Raw genomic sequence first — 18,848 nt, forward strand, 5'->3', positions numbered from 1 at the left:
ATTAGAGATAAAGATAGAAGGGACCTAAAATATCATGTCATCCACCTCAGTTACCTGAACTCAAAATCAGTTGCTCGTTACACTGTACTATACTATACTGACTTCTTTGGACTTTACCAATTATAAAGTGAATTAGATTAAATTTATTCCAGAGCTGGTAAATTAGAACCCATATGTTTCTTTTGTCTATTAAATTAAACATTTTATCTATGAGAGTATAACCTTGTGAGATGGGCTGCGTACTTAACTCTATGTGGCTACAGCTGGGCCATCTCCAGTTGTCCTGATCAACATCTGGCCACTGGGCCCAGATGGCTCCAGAAGAGAAGGTGAGGCTGGTGACTTTGCACAGCCTTCCCTCATTTAAATCCAATTCACTTGCAAGTTATGGTATCATCTTTCTGATGTCATGGTCCCCTTTGTGAACAAAGGACAAGCCACACCACACACATGCGGCCTACATTCAAAATGAAATCGTATAAAAATCTGATACATAGAGATAGGAGCATGCAATGGAGGAGAGATGGCACTGAAGATGAAGGGGCCAAAGATAAAGGTTTGGGAACAGTCCTAGTTTCATTCATTCATTTATAAAAAATTCACTTAAAAAAATCTTTTCACCAACAGTGGCAACTCAATTAGCCAAAACTGTACCTAGAACAAATTAAGTTGAAAGAAGGGAAGAAGATTGCCTTAGCTAGGAGCACATTCCAACTCCAGAATGTGTTACATGAAGAAGGTGAGGCCTGTCCCTCAGTGAGTCTTGCAGGGGAAATTTTGATCCATGCCTCCAGAAGATCTGGGAAGGAAGTATGGAAACACTCCTCCCCAGAAAGATGCATGTATCCCTTCTTGGGGAAGAAATGGGAGGTCTGGGAGATGCCAGAACTCTGGGGTCAAAGCTCTGGTTTCAACTCTGCACTCAGTTATATTTTTTTAATCCTATATCCAGATGGAAAGTGGCATTATACCATAATTAAACTTGGGGTGAGTAGGGCACATCCATAAACATAATGAGAATGTAAAACACAAAGACAGTCATTGGATGCTTACATTCTTCACTGACCCCCCAGTAACCTCTTGTAAGCTCTCCCTTCAGACTGTGGGAAAAGGTTGTGAGTGAGAGAAGTGTGTCATAGTGTTCAATTATAATCCAGTCAGGGCCCACGCACCCAGTGAAAGAAAGATCTTTTGTTAGATAATTCATTCCAGATATAATACTACCTTTGAAATTGTAAAGCACACTTTTTGAGAAAAGAAATAACTTTCCCAGAAATAAATTACCTTCATGAAAGCATATTCACCTTTTCCCTTTATTTTGGGCTTTACAAATTCAGGTAAATTGCCTTGCCTTTTCACATTTCCACACTGTTATTCATTTCCCTTTTGTCTTACAACTGAGTCCATGACTTAGTCTGATGAATTTTCAAATTCCCCTTTTTTTCTCCAATATTTGCTCTTATACTAGCTGGAAATTACCTTTTCACTGACAGTGACAAGACATATTCCTTTCCTGGGATCCTTAGGCCACCTCTCTCTCTCTCTGTCTCACACACACACACACACATACACACACACAGACATTTCATAGCATTTCCTTAATCTACTAATCTAGTAACCCCTTTACAAAAGGAAATGAAGTTAATTTGGCATGGCATGGCCTCATAACACCCAAATATAAATTGATATTCAATTTAATATTATTTGATGCTTCAGAAGGCCCTTCAGAATCTTGTGATGCTTCATCACAAAAAATCACTGTACAGTGCTAGTTGTGTAACATTTCTTGCAGGTAGTATGACATAGTGGTTAGAGTGCTAAATTTGAAATCAAGAAGATCTGGCATCAAATCTACTTCCCACGTTTACTCACTATGTGACTACGAGTAAATCAAGAAGATCTGACTTCAAATCTACCTCCCATGTTTACTCACTATGTGACCACGGCCAAGTCATATAAATTCTTTGAGTCTTATTTACCTTATCTGTAAAATGGGGACAATCATGACTGAAGTACCTGTCTCAAAGGGTTGTTATGAATCTCATATGGGATAATGGATATAAAGTACTTTGCAAACCTAAAAGCTCTATGTCAGTTATTATTTCTGAATGACCAGATTCTGAATAGTTTACTATATTTGATGTTAAAAAAGCTCTTTCACAAATCCCCTCCCCCACTAAGCTTCCATATTTACTCACCCCTTTTCTCTATTTTCCCCTTTTCTTCTTATATGTTCTGTTCCTCTCTCTCCTGAAGACTTTAGCAATCTACTTATAGACTGCATTAGAGATGCGGCAAGGACCAAATCACCTCACAGTGGAGGGAGTCCATGTCATTGATCCAAGGCCTCAGTGGTTTAGTGAATGGAGTGAAGCGCAAGAGAGATGTTTCTGCCAACGTGAGCATCCAGATATTGGTGAACGTGAGCCTAGATCCTGGAGAATGAAAACGAGTATTGGAGGAGGAGTAACAAGACCTGCATTCAAATCCTAGTTCTGTTATTTACTATTTGGTTTGGGGCAAACCACTTCCCCTCTCAAGACCTCAGTTTCCTCACCTATAAAATGAAAGTGCTGGACTATATGACCTCTAAATCCCCTCCTGGCTTTAAAATTATGCTACTCTCAAGAAGTGAGTCAGACAAGTCAAAAAGCAGAAATGGGATGTCATACCTGAACTGAAAACCAGTTCTAAGAACGGACTAGCAAGAGGTGAGCTCTAGGGTTCAGGTTTGAAATGTTTGCAGTCAGTCAGACTTATCCTAAAGTGTCATCTCAATCTGTTGAATTTCTTGGCCTCATGAACACATGCAAGTTTAAAAGCCCAGCTATGCATGACCGGGCCCTGCCCTTCAGGCTCACGCTAATTCTCTTTGACTGAAGAGCTTCCATCAAGGTTGATACTTTCCTTAACTTCTTTGTACTTACACGAAGTGAAGAATAAAACTATTGACAGCTTACCCCTTCCAGGAAGTCCAGTTGTGGTAACCGACACCCTTCCTGGAATTACCTTATCCCTTTATCATTTGAGATCATACAGCTACAAAATGTATAAGTTGATTCATTCATTCAAGAAGTATTTATTAGCATCTATAATATAGCAGGTACTATACTGGTTGGGGATACAAAACCAGAACAGTCCCTGTTCTTAAGAAAGGAGCTTAGCTTAAGTTCTACTGGTAGTAAACCATATGTACACAGATAAGTAAATACTAAGATATATGTATACATATATGTATATATAGATATATCAATATGTACACAGATAAGTAACTACTGAGATATGTATACATATATGAGTATATAGATATATCGATATGTACACAGATAAGTAAATACTGAGAGATATATGTACACATATATGTGTATATTAGATATATCAATATGTACACAGATACGTAAATACTGAGATATGTATGTATACATATGTATACATATATGTGTATATAGATGTATCAATATGTACACAGATAAGTAAATACTGAGATATATACATATATACATATGTAGACGTGTATGTATATATAGATATATCAATATGTACACAGATAAGTAAATACTGAGATACATACATGTATGCATATATGTGTATATGTAAGTGTATATACATATATTGATATCTAGATATAAATGTTGATATTTATACATACATATAAATATATCTATATGTATATACATGCACACGCACATGACCTGCAGATATGTTCAGGTTGTGGAACATGACACAGTATAAACTCTGATTAAATTCAGACTTTGTTGGATACCCACTTTCTTTGAACTCTACCCTGCCTTAGGCTATATTTCCTCCCTGCCCTGACCCTTAAATCTTGCTGCTGTTGTATTGTGAACCTACACACACCCCAAAGTAAGTTCAGGGAGGACCCAAAACTATGGGGATGGGATCAGAAAAGGCCTCTCTTTCAGTTGGCACCTGAACTGAACCTTGAAGGAAGCTAGGGATTTCAAGAAAGAGAAGTAAAAAGGAAGGGAGTGTTTTCAGGGAATAGAGAAAGCCTGTACAAAACAATGTAGGTGGAACATGGAACATGGAAATAATAGGTCAGTTTGGCTAGAATATTGAATAATTGAGGGGGAGTAATGAGCAATCATTCTAGAAGGGTAGACTGGAGCCAGATATAGAAGATTTTAAGTGACAAAGAAGTATTTGTATTTTATTCTAGAGGCAAAATTGAGACTTCTTGGACAAGGAGATATCATGGTAAGACCTGTACTTTAGGAATATAAGTTTGGCAGCTAAAAGAAAGGAAACAGGGAGACCAATAGGACTTGAACTATGGGACTTGAACTATGGTAGTATCTATATGTGAGTGGGAAGAAGGGCATGGATGTGTGGAGTATCACAGAAGCTGAATTGGGAGGGCTTAGCAACTGACTGGATATGAGGGGACCCAGAGAGTGAAGAGTTGAGAGTCACTCAAAGATTATGAAACTGGTTAATTAGAAGGATGGTGGTAACTTTAATAGAAACTGAAGTAGGAGTAGGTTTGGAAGTGAGGTGGGTTTAGAGAGAAAGATATATGAGGTCTGTTTTGGACACACTTACATATTATGATGTAAGAGAAAGAAATCAGGCACGCAAGGCAGGAAACCCAGATTCTTATCATGATTCTGTTACTTAACAGCTGTGTGATCTTGGGTTAGTCATTTCCCCTCTTTGAGTCTCAGGTTCATTACCTGTAAAATGAAGGAGCTGGATTGGATCATCTCTAAGGTTTCTTCCAGCTGTAACTTTCTAAGATTCTATCATTCCTCATTTCTTGTACCCATGAGCACATCAAAACCCAAACTTGCTCTTGTCTATCTGCACCTTAAATCTGAAGTAGAAATGCTCTCAGTGTTGTATTTCAATGGGCAGCAATGCTGAGCAAGGCAGATCTATACAAGCTGGATATAACTGGCTCTTAAATTGCATTCCTCCATTTATCTGTTTAATTACCCACCCCTAGGCAGCATTGTTTACACCACACACACAATTAAATCTGGAAAAAGAACAAATTCATTCTTTCTATTACTCAATTGTCTTGAAATGTGATGGGGAAAAAAATCTGAGTTCACAATGGATTACCACCCATTATGGAGTATTGCTGCTACTTTACTTGAACCTCTGTGACTCAAAACAAAAGTTTTGCAATCTCAACCAGGAAGGCATTCATTTTTGAAGATTTTGTTGCTCAAAAATCATTCTCTAGTCCTGTAAGCCTTCTTAATTGTGCTCATCCCTTAATCACTGCTGCAGAGGGATCATTAAATCAAATTACTCCACTTATCCAGCAACACGGGATGCAAAAAGCACAATCAAAGAAATCTGAGTTTTAAAGCAGGACTAGACAAAGTCAACTATTGACGAAACTTACAAACTTCATGAGATTACTGGCATTTTGAACCCTCACTTTCCCTCATAGAATTTCCACACCCAAGCAGAAGTTTTGCTAAAAGCATATAGCACACTTCAGGCAACCATTCAGATCCCATGTCAACATTCTCTGCTGGGAAAGAAACAAGTGATTCCACTGGTCTGCCTTCTTTTAAACACAGCAGTTTAGGCAACAGCTGGGAGCTGTCCACTGCTGAAGTTCGCCCAGGGGGAGTTGGGATTAGCAACGCAGCCCTAGGTTTTAAAAACCTGCAGATATATGTTCATATCCTAGAATGTGACACAATATAACTCGCTTTGATGAAATTCAGATTTTGTTGGATACTCACTTTCTTTGAACTCTACCCTGACTTCCTCCCTGCCCTAACCTTTAAATTTTGCTGCAGTTGCATGGTGAACTTAATCAACAGACATGATTCCTGTATCACACTCCCCTCCCCATTTGCATTGTATTTCATCTTCATTATTCCAGTAGCGTGTCTTTCTGTTCTGTAGGATCTTATTTTTGTTTCTGGAACCATAGGAATAGACTTTACTGCTACAGACATTACTGTCCTAGTTAGCCCAGCTCAACTACACTGAACACTATGAGACTTCTACTATAGCCCTTAGTCTGTTCCACCCAGACCAAGCCAGAGCTAACAACACATTTAAAATAGGAATCTCTTAAGGTAGTCACAAAGGTAAAATCTAATCATACATTGCTTTCTTTCTTACCTTTCTTTCTTTCTCTTTGTTTCTTTCTCTCTAGATTAGTTATCCCTCTCTCATCCAAAGTGTAATATGGGCAATTCACTGGCCCAGTTCAGTTCCAATCAGCACATAATTAGGAGAAGGAGGGTAATTAGTATTTATATAGTATTTTAAGGTTTGCAAAGTGTTTTGTAAATATTACCTCATTTTATCCTCACAACAACTCTGGGAGGTAGGTGCGATCATTATCATCATTTTACAGATGAGGAAACTGTGGCACAGAGAGGTTAAAATATTTTTTCAGGGTCATCTAGCTAGTAATTGTCTGAGGTCAATTCTACCAGACAAGTCTGATATTCCATCCACCTAATTGCCTCAGAATCATTGATCTGCTTCATTTCCAATCTGGGCATGGTCATACCTCCTTTGGCAAACTAGTGCCTCCACCTCCTTCTGGGGTTTACCATTTTAATGCCATACTTATTTTGGATACCCAATCATTTTAGCCCATTGAAGCTCAGAATTCCTAAACTCAAGAGATCCTCCAGTCTTGGCCTGGTAGCTGGGATTACAGATGTGCACCCACCACGCTCCACTTCTGATTAAACATATCTACACATCACTCCATCTTTCTTCCATGTCTCTCGTCTCTCAGTGAATAAAGATGATGGACTTTTTTAGAGCTGGAAGGGGACTTAGAGAGTCATCTAGTCATGGGATTATAGAATACAGACTTGAAAGTAGCCTTAGAAATCATCTAAAATAGGTGCCTATCAATTGGTGAATGACAGAACAGTTACAGTAATATAATGGCCTATTTCTATACCATAAGAAATTATGTATATGAAGAATTGAGAAAAACCTGGCAAGACATATAAACTGATTCAGAGTGAAGTCAGCAGAACTAGGAAAATCCAATGACTAAAATGATAAAAATGGGAAGAATGCCAAGATGAAACTAATACTATGTAATAATAATGACCAAGAAGGGCTCCAGAAAAGTGTTGAGAAAATACACTTCCCTCCTTCCCTCAACCTCAGAGAGGGAGTCATGTATGTGGATTATTGTATGTATCATCATATATGATTTGGTTGATGTATTGCTTGGTTTTAATGAACTTTTTCTTTTTTTTTGTTGTTTTTATAAAGGAAAGCTCAATGGATAAAGGAGTGATGGTGATGTAAAACCAAAAAGCATGAATTAAAAATAAATAAAATGGAAAGGGGACTAGAAATCATCTAATATAACTGCTCATTTTATAGATGAAAACCCTTAGGTCCAGAATGGTAAGACAACTGCCCCAGGTCACACAGTTTATAAGTAGCAAAGCTGAGTCAAGAATTCTTCTCACTCCAAATCCAGCACAAATTCTATTCTTCCATACTCGCTTCACATACAAGCTCAGCATGGTATCACAAAGAACAGCATATTTAGAATGCGAGGTACCAGATGAGAATCCTGACTGCCATTTAATCAGTCAGTAAGTAAACAACCATTTATTAAGTATGTACTATGTGCCAGGAACTGTGTTAAGCAGTGGAGATACAAAAAAAGGTAGAAGGCAGTCCCAGTCCTCAGGGAGCTCACAGTCTAATGAGGGAGACAACATACAAACAACTATGCACAAACACGATATATACAGGATAAGTCGGAGACAATCAACAGAGGGAAGGCATTAGCATTGAGAAGAATTAGGAAAAGCTTCTAGTAGAAAAGGATATTTTAGCTGGGACTTGGAGCCAGAAGGTGAAGATAGGGAGAAAGAGAATTCCAGGCATGGGAGACAGTGAAAATGCCCAGAGTTTGGAAATGAATTGTCTTGTGCAAGAAACAGCAAGGAAGCCAATGTCGCTAGATTGCAGAGTACCAGGAGGGTAGTAATGTATATGAAGACCTGAAAGGTGAGAATTGGTCAGGTTATAAAGGGCTTTGAATGGTAGAGAATTTTACTCTGGAGGTGACAGGGAGCCACTGGTGTTTATGACACAGAGGAGTGACATGGTCAGACTTGTGCTTTAGGAAGATCAGTTTTTCAGCTGAGTAGAGGATGGACTGGAGAAAGACAAACTAGTAGGCTATAGTAGTCATCCAAGTGAGAGAAGATGAGGGCCTGCACTTGTAATAGTGTCAGTGGAAAGAAAGGCGCATATACAAGAGATGTTACAATGGGAAAATCAATAAGACTTGGCAACTGATTTGGATATGGGTGGGGAGAAAGAATAAGAAGTCAACAATGACACTTAGATTGCAAGTCTCAGTGACTGGGGGATGGTCCATCCTCAGTGGTAATAGGGAAGTGAGAAAGAAGGGAGAGCTTGGAAGTGGTAATGGGGAGCAAGGAGTATACCAAGTCTTCCACCTCAACTGGTGAGTCAGGGGGAAAGAGTGAATGTGCAACTTGTGCTGGAAAAAGTGTTCAAGGAGGCAATGTCATCAAGGAGAGAGCCAGGTCTAAGAGAAAACCAGAAGAGAGGAGTGGGAAAAGAAAAGATTTAAGATAAAAGCAAGTTTGTTGCCTAAGGAGCAGGCAATGGGAAAAAGAGAATGGGATATGAATGGAAGCCAAGAGTTCAGTATTACTGGAATGGAGAGGGTATGACTGGGTGGGAGTTTGCTAATCATTAAGGAATAAATTCAAACAGGTTATCCCTAGAAGTTTGGCCTCAGGGTGAAGTCATCTTGGGACATTAGGCAGCTCCACAGGGAGGGAACGAGTGAGGAAACCCATAGAACGGCTTTTCTCTCTTCTCCCTGAAGGCAGGCACGCAAGCCAGGTCAGGCCAACAGGAGAGCGAACACAATGGAATGGCATTTCTCTCCAAGCCAGGCAGGCAGGAACAGGGCAGGCCAGGAGGTAGGTGGGAGCACGTTGGCATGGTGTTTATGTGTATGTATATGAGGTATATGTGTGTGTGTGACGAAGAAGCCAGGCCCCAAATTTCTGTCTATAAAATGAAGGAATTGAACTAGATGATCTCTAAGGTCCCTTCTACCTCTAAATCTATAGCTTTATACTGTTTTGTATACTTCTCCCTAATTTTTACCTCTATTTTCTTAGTTCTTTTCTACCTCTTTATATTCTAACCAAGTCACCCTCCAGAAAAATGCCAATCATTGATAAGGCAAAGAAATAAATTTTAGTAGTTGCTGTTTCAGAAATGCAGCAAAAGACTTAAAGAAGTTTATTCTAAGGATTATGTCCTACATGGAGTAGAACTCATGCTTTAATTGGACTCCTTCTTCCCTCCATGTATTTATATGTCCTGTGTTTGTCTTTTGAGATGTTTCTGCTGGTGAGTACATGAGTGGACTGACCAAACTGAAGCAGTCATAGCTAGAGGCTGTGACCATTATCTGTATACCCTCCTGCTGCTTGGACTGCCTCCTCAATTCCCAGGGCATTATGATGCACACTGACTCAGAAAGAGCCATCCCTGCTCTAGAGAGCCTAACAAGCACTCTATCACAATGTACTATTGTAAATAAACACAAAAATGAAAAGTTTTAAAAATACTTCACAAACACTTTAAAATGATTAGAGATACAGACAACCAAGGACAATAATAAGCAGAATTGTACCTAGGGTGAGTGACTAGAGCTTTACCTCTGGGTCCTGGAATTTGAAGTGCCAAAAAAATTTTAAATCCTGCTTTTATAAGAGTATTTGTTGCAAATTAAAACAACTCTGAGGCACCACATCATACCTATCAGATTGGATAACATAACAAAACAGGAAAATGATAAATGTTGGATGTAAGAAATGTGCTGATGTTTGGCTTCCACAAGATGGTGAAGCAGGGGGCCCTGGAGGAAAGAGGAGGCCTGCGCCAGTCAATCAGATCTTGAAGCAAGAAGCCAGTTTAAACACAAAATTCCTATTAGAGGGGCCCAGACCCTAAAGCAGCTCAAACCAGTTAGGTTCAAGGAGGAAGGAAAGGCTTTTTCTCCACTATGGCTTGCTTAATAAGCTTATTGAATATCAACTGACACACCCCGAGGGCTGAGACTGCCGCCATTTTTGAACATGGGACACATCATCCCAGTGGTATAACATGTCAAGGAGCAACATGGCTTGGGCATATAAGGAAGATTGTAACCCGGAGGGGCTAGGACCAATCCTAGCTCTGATGGGAGTAGCAGGATCATACAAACAGTATGAAAGCTGGCTCTCGCTTCTGCATGGTGTGCCTGTCCCAACAGGGTGCGCACCGGCTTCTTGCAAGAACCATAATAAGCGATTCTTCTTTTACTCCAGACTTTGTCTCGTAATTGAGAACGAGACTCCACTCGGCATTGCAACTGGGAAAGCAATGGGCTGCGGCAGCTCACCTGGGCTAACTTCCCAACTCTGCTGAAGGGGTCCAAGGGACTCTATTTCTAACATTGGAGAAGATTGGGAAAATTGGAACACTAAGGCATCATTGATGGAGTTGTGAACTGATCCACCCATTCTGGAGAGCAATTTGGAACTATGCCCAAAGAGCTATAAAACAGTGCATACCTTTTGATCCAGCAATACTACTACTAGGTCTGTATCCCAAAGAGATCAAAAAAAGGGGAAAGGACCCACATGTACAAAAATATTTATAGCAGCTCTTTCTGTGGTGGTAAAGAATTGGAAATCGAAGGGATGCCAATAGATTGGGGAATGGCAGAACAAGTTGTAGTATATGAATGTAATGGAATACTATTGTTCCATAAGAAATGATGAGCAGGCAGATTTCAGAAAAACCTGGAAAGACTTTGCATGAACTAATACTGAGGTGAGCAGAACCAGGAGAACATTGTATACAGTAACAGCAACCTTGTGTGATGACCCACTTTGTTAGACAGCTCTTCTCAGCAATACAATGATCTAAGACAATTCCAAAAGACTCATGAGGGAAAATGCTATTCACACCCAGAGAAAGAACTATGTAGTCTGAATGCAGATCAAAGCATACTATTTTCTCTCTTTTTTTTTGTTTTTTTGTTTTTTCATTTTTTTTTCTTGTGGTTTTCCCCTTTTGTTCTGATTCTTCTTTCACAACATGACTAATGTGGAAATATGTTTAATATGATTGTACATATATAGTATATATCAAATTGCATGCTATCTTGGGGAGAGGGAAGGGAGGGGGAGAAAATTTAGAACTCAAAATTTTATGGAAGTGAATACTGAAAACTAAAAATAAATAATTTTTTTTAAAAAAGACTTTGATTTTAAATTTTGTTACATTTACATTTTCATGGGGCAGCTAGGTGGTGAAGTGGATTAAGTGCTGGGTCTGGAGTTAGGAAGATTCCTCTCTCTGAGTTCAAATTTGACCTCAGACCCTTACAGGCTGTGTGACCCTGGGCAAGCTACTTAACCCTATTTGCTTCAGTTTCCTCATCTGTAAAATGAGCTGGAGAAGGAAATGGCAAACTACTCCAGTATCTTTGCCAAGAAAACCCCCAAATGAGATCAAAAAGAGCAGAATATAATGGAAAAGTGATTGAATAACAAAAACATTTTAACAGTGTTTTTACTCCTTTGATGGTATAGAAATAACTGAATTTGGCACCTAGTTACAAAATTAATTAGTTGAAAAGGGAAGCAATTGACCAAGTATGGTAATAAGGCTGATGGATCTCTTGAGAGTTCTGAACTGCAGTAGGGGTAAAGTTGACTAAGTCCTCACTAAGTTTGACACCAATATGGTGAGCTCCTGGGGGAGGAGGGGAGAGAGGTCACCAGGCTGCCTAATAAACTGGAAACAGAGCAGATCAAAGCACATATGTGAGCGGCCATGACATTTCCAGTTTGAGTAAGATAGGGAGAAATAGTCTTTAAGAAAGGGAAGGGGGAAGGGAGAAATCGATTTGTGAACTTCTTCTCCCTTCACTTGAGAGCACACTCAAGGTGAATTTATCTCTAGCCACATCCTGTCCTCTAAGAAGGAAGACATTTGTTTCACCAACAATGATATTCTACGATCTTCCCTATTGGAGATTGAGGGTTGCCATGAAGTTTTCCTTCCTACTCAATTGAATACTCTTAATCACTTCTTGTATTATTTTTCACATCATGAACATAAAAGTTGATTTAAAGGCACTTTTCATGCTGCTTGCCCTCAGCACATTTTGGGCTGCTTGCCATGGGCCCCAAAGTGTGACAGCTCTGATCACAAGATTCTGTATCTTCATTAGGTTTGAAATTTTCTTTCCCTACCTTATTACCCAAGTCTTTCTTTCCCTTCCTGCATTTCCTGAAATATCTAAACATTTTCCTTTTTTTTTTTTTTTTAGGAAACACAGCAAAGATCCTTAACAATGCAATTAAAAAAAAAACCCTGGTTAAAGTTAGATATTCTTACTCATAACTGAATCAGTCTTAGAACTAAACTGACATTTTCCTAAATAGATCTAAAATGAAGCAGAAAAATGAACCACATAGAAATAGATACACTTGGGGCTGGTTGTGATGTAAAAAAAAAAAAAGTTCAACAATATTTCCTAGTCAAAATGAGTTGTCATTTTGCCTTATAATAGAACTCCTCTTCATGAAATACAAGCTTCCTTGCTCTCTCTAGAAGAGAGATTCTATAACTTTCCCACATCTTGACACAACATCTTGCTGCCTTTCCGAGAGATGACACTCATTGGGAGGGCTTGTAGATCAGGCTTTTGCTGGCTGGACTCTCCCCTTCACTGCATTTAAATGCACATTGGTAGGTAGGTAGTGTTAGTACAGTGGTGCCAAACTCAAATAGGAACAGGAGCCACCAATCCATACATAAGGATTCCTGCAGGCTGCATATCAATAGTTTTAAAATATAATATTATATCTATGTTTTATTATATTTTTATGTATTTTGTCAAATATTTGCTAACTTTTTCAATCTTGTTCAGCCCATCCTCTGGAGTGTTGTAGGTGGCATGTGGTTTGACACCTCTTGTAGAGTAGACAAAGTACTGTATTTAGAGTCTGGAAGACCCGAGTTCAAAGCTGGCTTCAGACACTTACTATCTGTGTAAGCCTGGGTAAGTCATCTCAACCTCAGTTTCTTCATCTGTAAAATGGGGATAATACCTACTTCACAAAGTTTTTATGAAGATTAAATGAGATACTACATGTAAAGCGCTTTACAATCCTTAAAACACTATTCAAATAATTATTATCTTGGAGGGGCAGCAAGGTGGTACAGTAGAGAAAGTCCTGGGCCCAAAGTCAGGAAGACTCATCTTCCTGAGTTCAAATCTAGCCTCAGACACTTACCAGCTGTAAGATTCTGGGCAATTCACTTAACCCTGTTTGCCTCAGTTCCTTTATGAGCTGGTAAAGGAAATAGCAAACCACTCCAGTATCTTTACCAAGAAAACCCCAAATGGGGTCATCAACAGTTAGACACAACTGAAAACAACTGAACAACATTATCTTTGAACACTTGCTTTCAATTTTTCATTGAATTAAGCAAAACCCGGGTTTCAGCCTCATTGGCCATCAATATATTACAAAGATAGAAGTGAAAAGGTTAATGACCAATATTCATGTTGTAGACACAGTCCATTTTAATGTTTTGAATCTTCTCTTTGCCAGGAACATTCTTGTGGTTATGAGTGGGATGTTCTGAACCTTCTAGAGATTTATTTGATATTTCATCATGTGCCATTTTCCAGAATCATTCATAGTTAAGTTAAATTGTTTTAATGACCTGCCATTGTGCTCCTTTGTACACCTTGTCACTTCTTTAGGTACCAGTGGGGTTAATACAATACAGATTGTTAGCAGGTCAGTACAGGAAGGTCCTATGGAGTCAACATGTTTAAACAAGTCCCTGATTCAGCAGGAGAGTAAATACACAAGCTTCTTTGGGGACAGTTTGTTATAATGGACAATGGAATGTGGAGCATGCTTGAATACTAGGCTTTAGGGAACCTTCATCTATTACTCATTGAAGTGATAGTTTAGGATGCTAAGAGGCTTACACAATTGCTGGATTCTTACTTGGTTGCCCTTTTAAAAAAACAGTTTTCTTATAAGTATAGTATTACCTTGATACATTTCAAAGCTCAATGAAAAAGCCACATCAGTACAAATACTAATAACATTGCACTATCAACAAAAATGGAAACAGCCTCCTCAGCCTGTACAGATGAGAGAAAGCACTGAAGCTAAGGAATGGTAATCTTAATAATAACTGATATTTATATAGTATTATAAGGTTTGCAAAGCATTTTACATGTAATATCTCTCTTGAGACTGTGAGATCAATACTATAGGTTCTATAACACACACACACACGCACACACACACACACACACACACACACACCCTTTACAAATAAAGAAACAGGCATAGTCTCACAACTAGTAAATACCAAAAGCAAGATTTGAACGTAAGTCTTTTAGACTCAAAAGTCCAGCCTTCTAGCTACTATAACCCAGCTCCTCAGAAGACCAAGAGGAATCTTTCCCTCAAAAAGGACAAGGTCCCACATATACCAAAATATTCACAGAACAAAGCTGAGGACCATGGGTACCCATCAACTAAAGAATGGTTGAACCAGTTGTGGCATATGAAGATAATGGAATATCATTATGCCCTAAGAAACAACGAAAACGATGAATTCAGAAAAATGTGGTAAGATTTGTTCGATTTGATGCAGAGTGAAGTAAGGAGAACTAGGGGAAGACAACAAATATGGAAATAGTACTAAAAGGGAGTCAGATAACGAGTAATGACAGTGAACATCTTGGTAGGTCTTGGAGAACAGATGAAACATAACTCTCTCCTCTCAGTAGAGAAGTAGGGGTCTCCAGACAACAAAATGTTGAAGGTGAAGTAGCTGAGTCACTTGGCTTTCTTCTACTGTTTTTCTTTATTACAATGAAGGGTACAGTTTTAAGGAGGGGTCATATTGGGAAGTGACTATGCTCTAAAAATGGAAAGAATGAGTAAAACTTTTTTTTGATGTCTCTCCAACAGGAAATAGGAAAGAGGATTTGACAAGAACCTGCTAATTGCTAAAGACAAGTGAATGTTATGTCTATTGAGAAAGGAGAGGAAAGGAGGGATAGATAAATTAGGCTTACCCACAGCCAGGACAGAAAGACTGAGAGTAGGGAGGTAGCAAGGTATATAAAGTTTAACAGTGGGAAAAATAGAGAAGAGGGTTATAAAATGGAACCTTGCTAGATTTCTCCAAGAAACATTCTCAGAAAGGAAAGCTGAGAATAGCTTCTGATTGTATTCAGGCTTAACAGAAACCTGATACTGGTAAAAGGCAGCTGAGCAAGCTAGCATCATATCTCAAAAGAAAAGGTAAGACCTCCTAGAGGCTGAGGCCCCTGCACAGTGAATAAGAAGCCATATGCTCCTTCTAGCAAGTATGGAATTTTAGATTGACTCACAGAAAATAAATTTTATTTGTGTTTCTGCCAATCAACTAGCATTGATGAAGCACCTGCTAGGTCCAAGTTCTGTGCTAAGTGCTGGGTATACAAAGAAAGGCAGAAGAGAGTCTTTGTTCGTAAGGAGTTCAGTCTAATGGAGGAAATAACATGCAAACAACTATTAACAAAGATATATATATATATATGTTTACATATATGTATACATATATATATATATATATATGTACATATAGAGAGAGAGGATACTTTCAAAGGGAAGGTGCTGAGATTCAGGAGCACCAGGAAAGGCTTCTTGTAGAAGGTGGGACTGTAGTATGGACTTGAAAGAAGCCAGATAAGCCAGGAGGCAGAAATAAGGAAGTAGACAGTTCCAGGCATGGGGCACAGCCAATGAAAATGCTCAGTCTGGTGATGGAGTGTCATGTTCAAGAAACAGCAAGAAGGTCAGTATCACTCATTGTACATGCAGAAGAGTGAAGTCTAAGAAAACTGGTAAGATAGGGAGGAAACAAGTTATGAAGTGCTTTTTAAATTAAATTATTTTATTTTCTAACAAAAAAATAGCCTTCTCTACCTCCTTCTTCCCTTCCCCCAACATTGAGAAAGCAAGGGGAAAAAAAAAACTTGATTCAAGCATGTATAGTTAAGCAAAAACAAATTTTCACATTGGCCATGTCTAAAAATAATACATCTCAATCTGCACTCAGAGTCCATCACCTCTGTCAAGAATTGGACAGCATGTTTCATCATGAGTCCTTGGATTTTATGTTTGGCCATTATGTTGATCAGAGTGCCCAAGTTTTGTTTACTTTTTTCTTTCTTGTTTTAATCAGCCAAGATCTGCCTTTTCACCCTCTCACCATACCCACTTCCCCTATCCATTGAGAACACACGCACACACACACACACACACACACACACAAACCACAACCAATTACAAACATATAGTCAATCAAAACAAATTTCCATGTTGGCCATGTCCTAAAAAATATTTACCTCTTCCTGTATTTTGATTTCCTTCATTTCTCTATCAGGAGATGGGTAGTATGTTTCATCATTAGTCCTCTGGAATCCTGGATGGTCATCACACTAATAAAAGTTCAGCACAATAGTATTCCATCATATTTATATACCTTAATTATTAATTCCCCAATTTATTGATATCCCCTCAGATTCCCATTCTTCGACTCTTCAAAAAGAGCTATAAATATTTTCGTACATCCTTAGAATTTGTTATGCTGAGGGCAGATTCCTCCCTTAATTTACCCTACCTCTCTTTTCTCCTCCCCGCCTTCTCACCTTTCCCTCCTATTTCTCTGTTGAGTGAAATGTATTTCTGTAGCCAACTCTGGGTGTGTATACACATTCTTCTTTCTTTTGATCAGTTCAGATGAGAGTAAGGTTCAAAGGTCAGCTGCTCCCTTCTACCCCTTCCTCCTGGTTTGTTTGTATAGATGTCGACTCGTGCACCCTGATTATGTAAAATAATTTCCCCTAACCTTCCTTCCCCCATCCCTACGTCAACTAAGGTATTCTTCTTTCCCTCTCTTTCCATACTTTTCTTAAGATCATAAAGACCTAACAGAACCACTCTTAGGCTTTGTGTAACTGAATTCCCTCTATGAACCTAGTTGATGATAGGCATCAGAGGGGACACGTTATCATTTTCCTATATTTTAATGTAATCATTTTATCCTTGTTTAGTCCTGTATCATTGTTCATTAAGATTTACATTTTTATGCTTCTCTTCACTCCTGTGTTTGAATTTCAAAGTTTCTCTACAGCTCTAGTCTTCTCATCAGGCAAATTTGGAAGTCCTCGATATTATTAAAAGTCCATCCTCCCCCATAGCATTATATTCAGATTTGATCATTAAATTAGGCCTGGCTGCAAGCCTATATCTTTTGCATTCTAGAATATTACATTCCAAGTTCTCCATCTCTTTATAGTGGTGGCTGCTAAATCATGTGCGATCCTGACTGTAGTTCCTAGGTACTTGAATTCTTTCTTTCTGGTTGCTTGAAGAATTATTACTTTTTTTTTTTTTTAACATGGAAACTCTGGATTTTGGCTATAATGTTCCTGGGAGTTTTCATTTGAAGATTTCTTTCAGGAAGTAACCAGTGAGTCTTGCTTTTTCCATTTTGCCCTCTTCTTCTAAGAGATCTGGGACATTTGAAGATTTCTTGAAATCGAATGTCTACGCTTTTTTTTTTTTACCATGGCATTCAGATAGTCCAATGATTCTTGAGTTTTACTTGATTTTACTAAAAATTAATTGATTTTTATTTGATCTATCTTTCAGGTCAGTTGTTTTTACTATGAGGTTATGTTTTCTTTAATTTTTTTCAGTCTTTTGACTTTTATTTTATTATTTCTTGCTGCTTCATGGAGTGATTGGGAAAGGGAAATAATATACCGGAGAATTTGGCAAGAGTTCAATCCTGACTCTTTGGAATCAGACTTCCTCAGAATGAACCTAGTTCATATGAATCTATTAGTGGAAAGAGGGGCACCCTAAACCACAGGTATTTACATTTATATTAGACTTTTCTGTTTTTTACCTATTTCGAGTATATACTTAGCTATGTGATCTATGGGTTAAAGGTCATGGACATTTTAATTATTTGTTTAACATAAAAAAGAGAAGCATGTATGGTGTATAGATATCAGGCCTCAGAACCTGGAATACTAGGTTCAAATCTCGTCCCTGATAGGACATTTACCTGGCCTACACAACTTTATAAGTTTCAGAGACCTACATTGGTAGAAAGAGTTTTTTCATCTGAAAGTTCCTTATATTAATAAAAACATAGGTCCAGTCCCTATCCTATTTAGCATAATTTTAAATTGCTTACCAGGACAGCTGAAGCAATTCTCAACTAAGCTTTTATTTTTTTTTTAAAGAATTCTATTTAAAAATTCAAAGAAGTCTGAAATTTTTTGTGGTGGCCAGTCTACTTTTAATATGTGAAACCAAGAATAAAGACTGTGATGCATTTATTAACATAAGTACTAAAAATACTAAGTTCATTACCATGATAGTTAAACAGTCACCATAGTAATATAATCACCACAGTGAGAATAACAAAAGAATAATAGTTTTGGTTTGATTGACAGCTGAAAGATATAATGAGAAGGACAGGAATGAGTTGATTTGTGGTTGGGAAAAGAGGGTGAAGTAAGGAGGGGAGAACCATACCAGAGGGGCAATCCTATCTTGAATTGGGCTAAGGGAACAAAGACAAATTTTTGCGAAAGTTATGGAGTTAATAGTGTGAAAGATAAGAACTGTGTTCAAGATTGTTTGTGACTGAGTGTGTATACTTTAAGACTGGTTTAGTATTAGAATTAGTAAAAAATAAGACAGATTTTTTCAAAG

The sequence above is a fragment of the Vombatus ursinus genome, unplaced genomic scaffold (genome assembly GCF_900497805.2).
Source record: "Vombatus ursinus unplaced genomic scaffold, bare-nosed wombat genome assembly UNPS02010219.1, whole genome shotgun sequence".
Lineage (NCBI taxonomy): Eukaryota > Metazoa > Chordata > Mammalia > Diprotodontia > Vombatidae > Vombatus > Vombatus ursinus.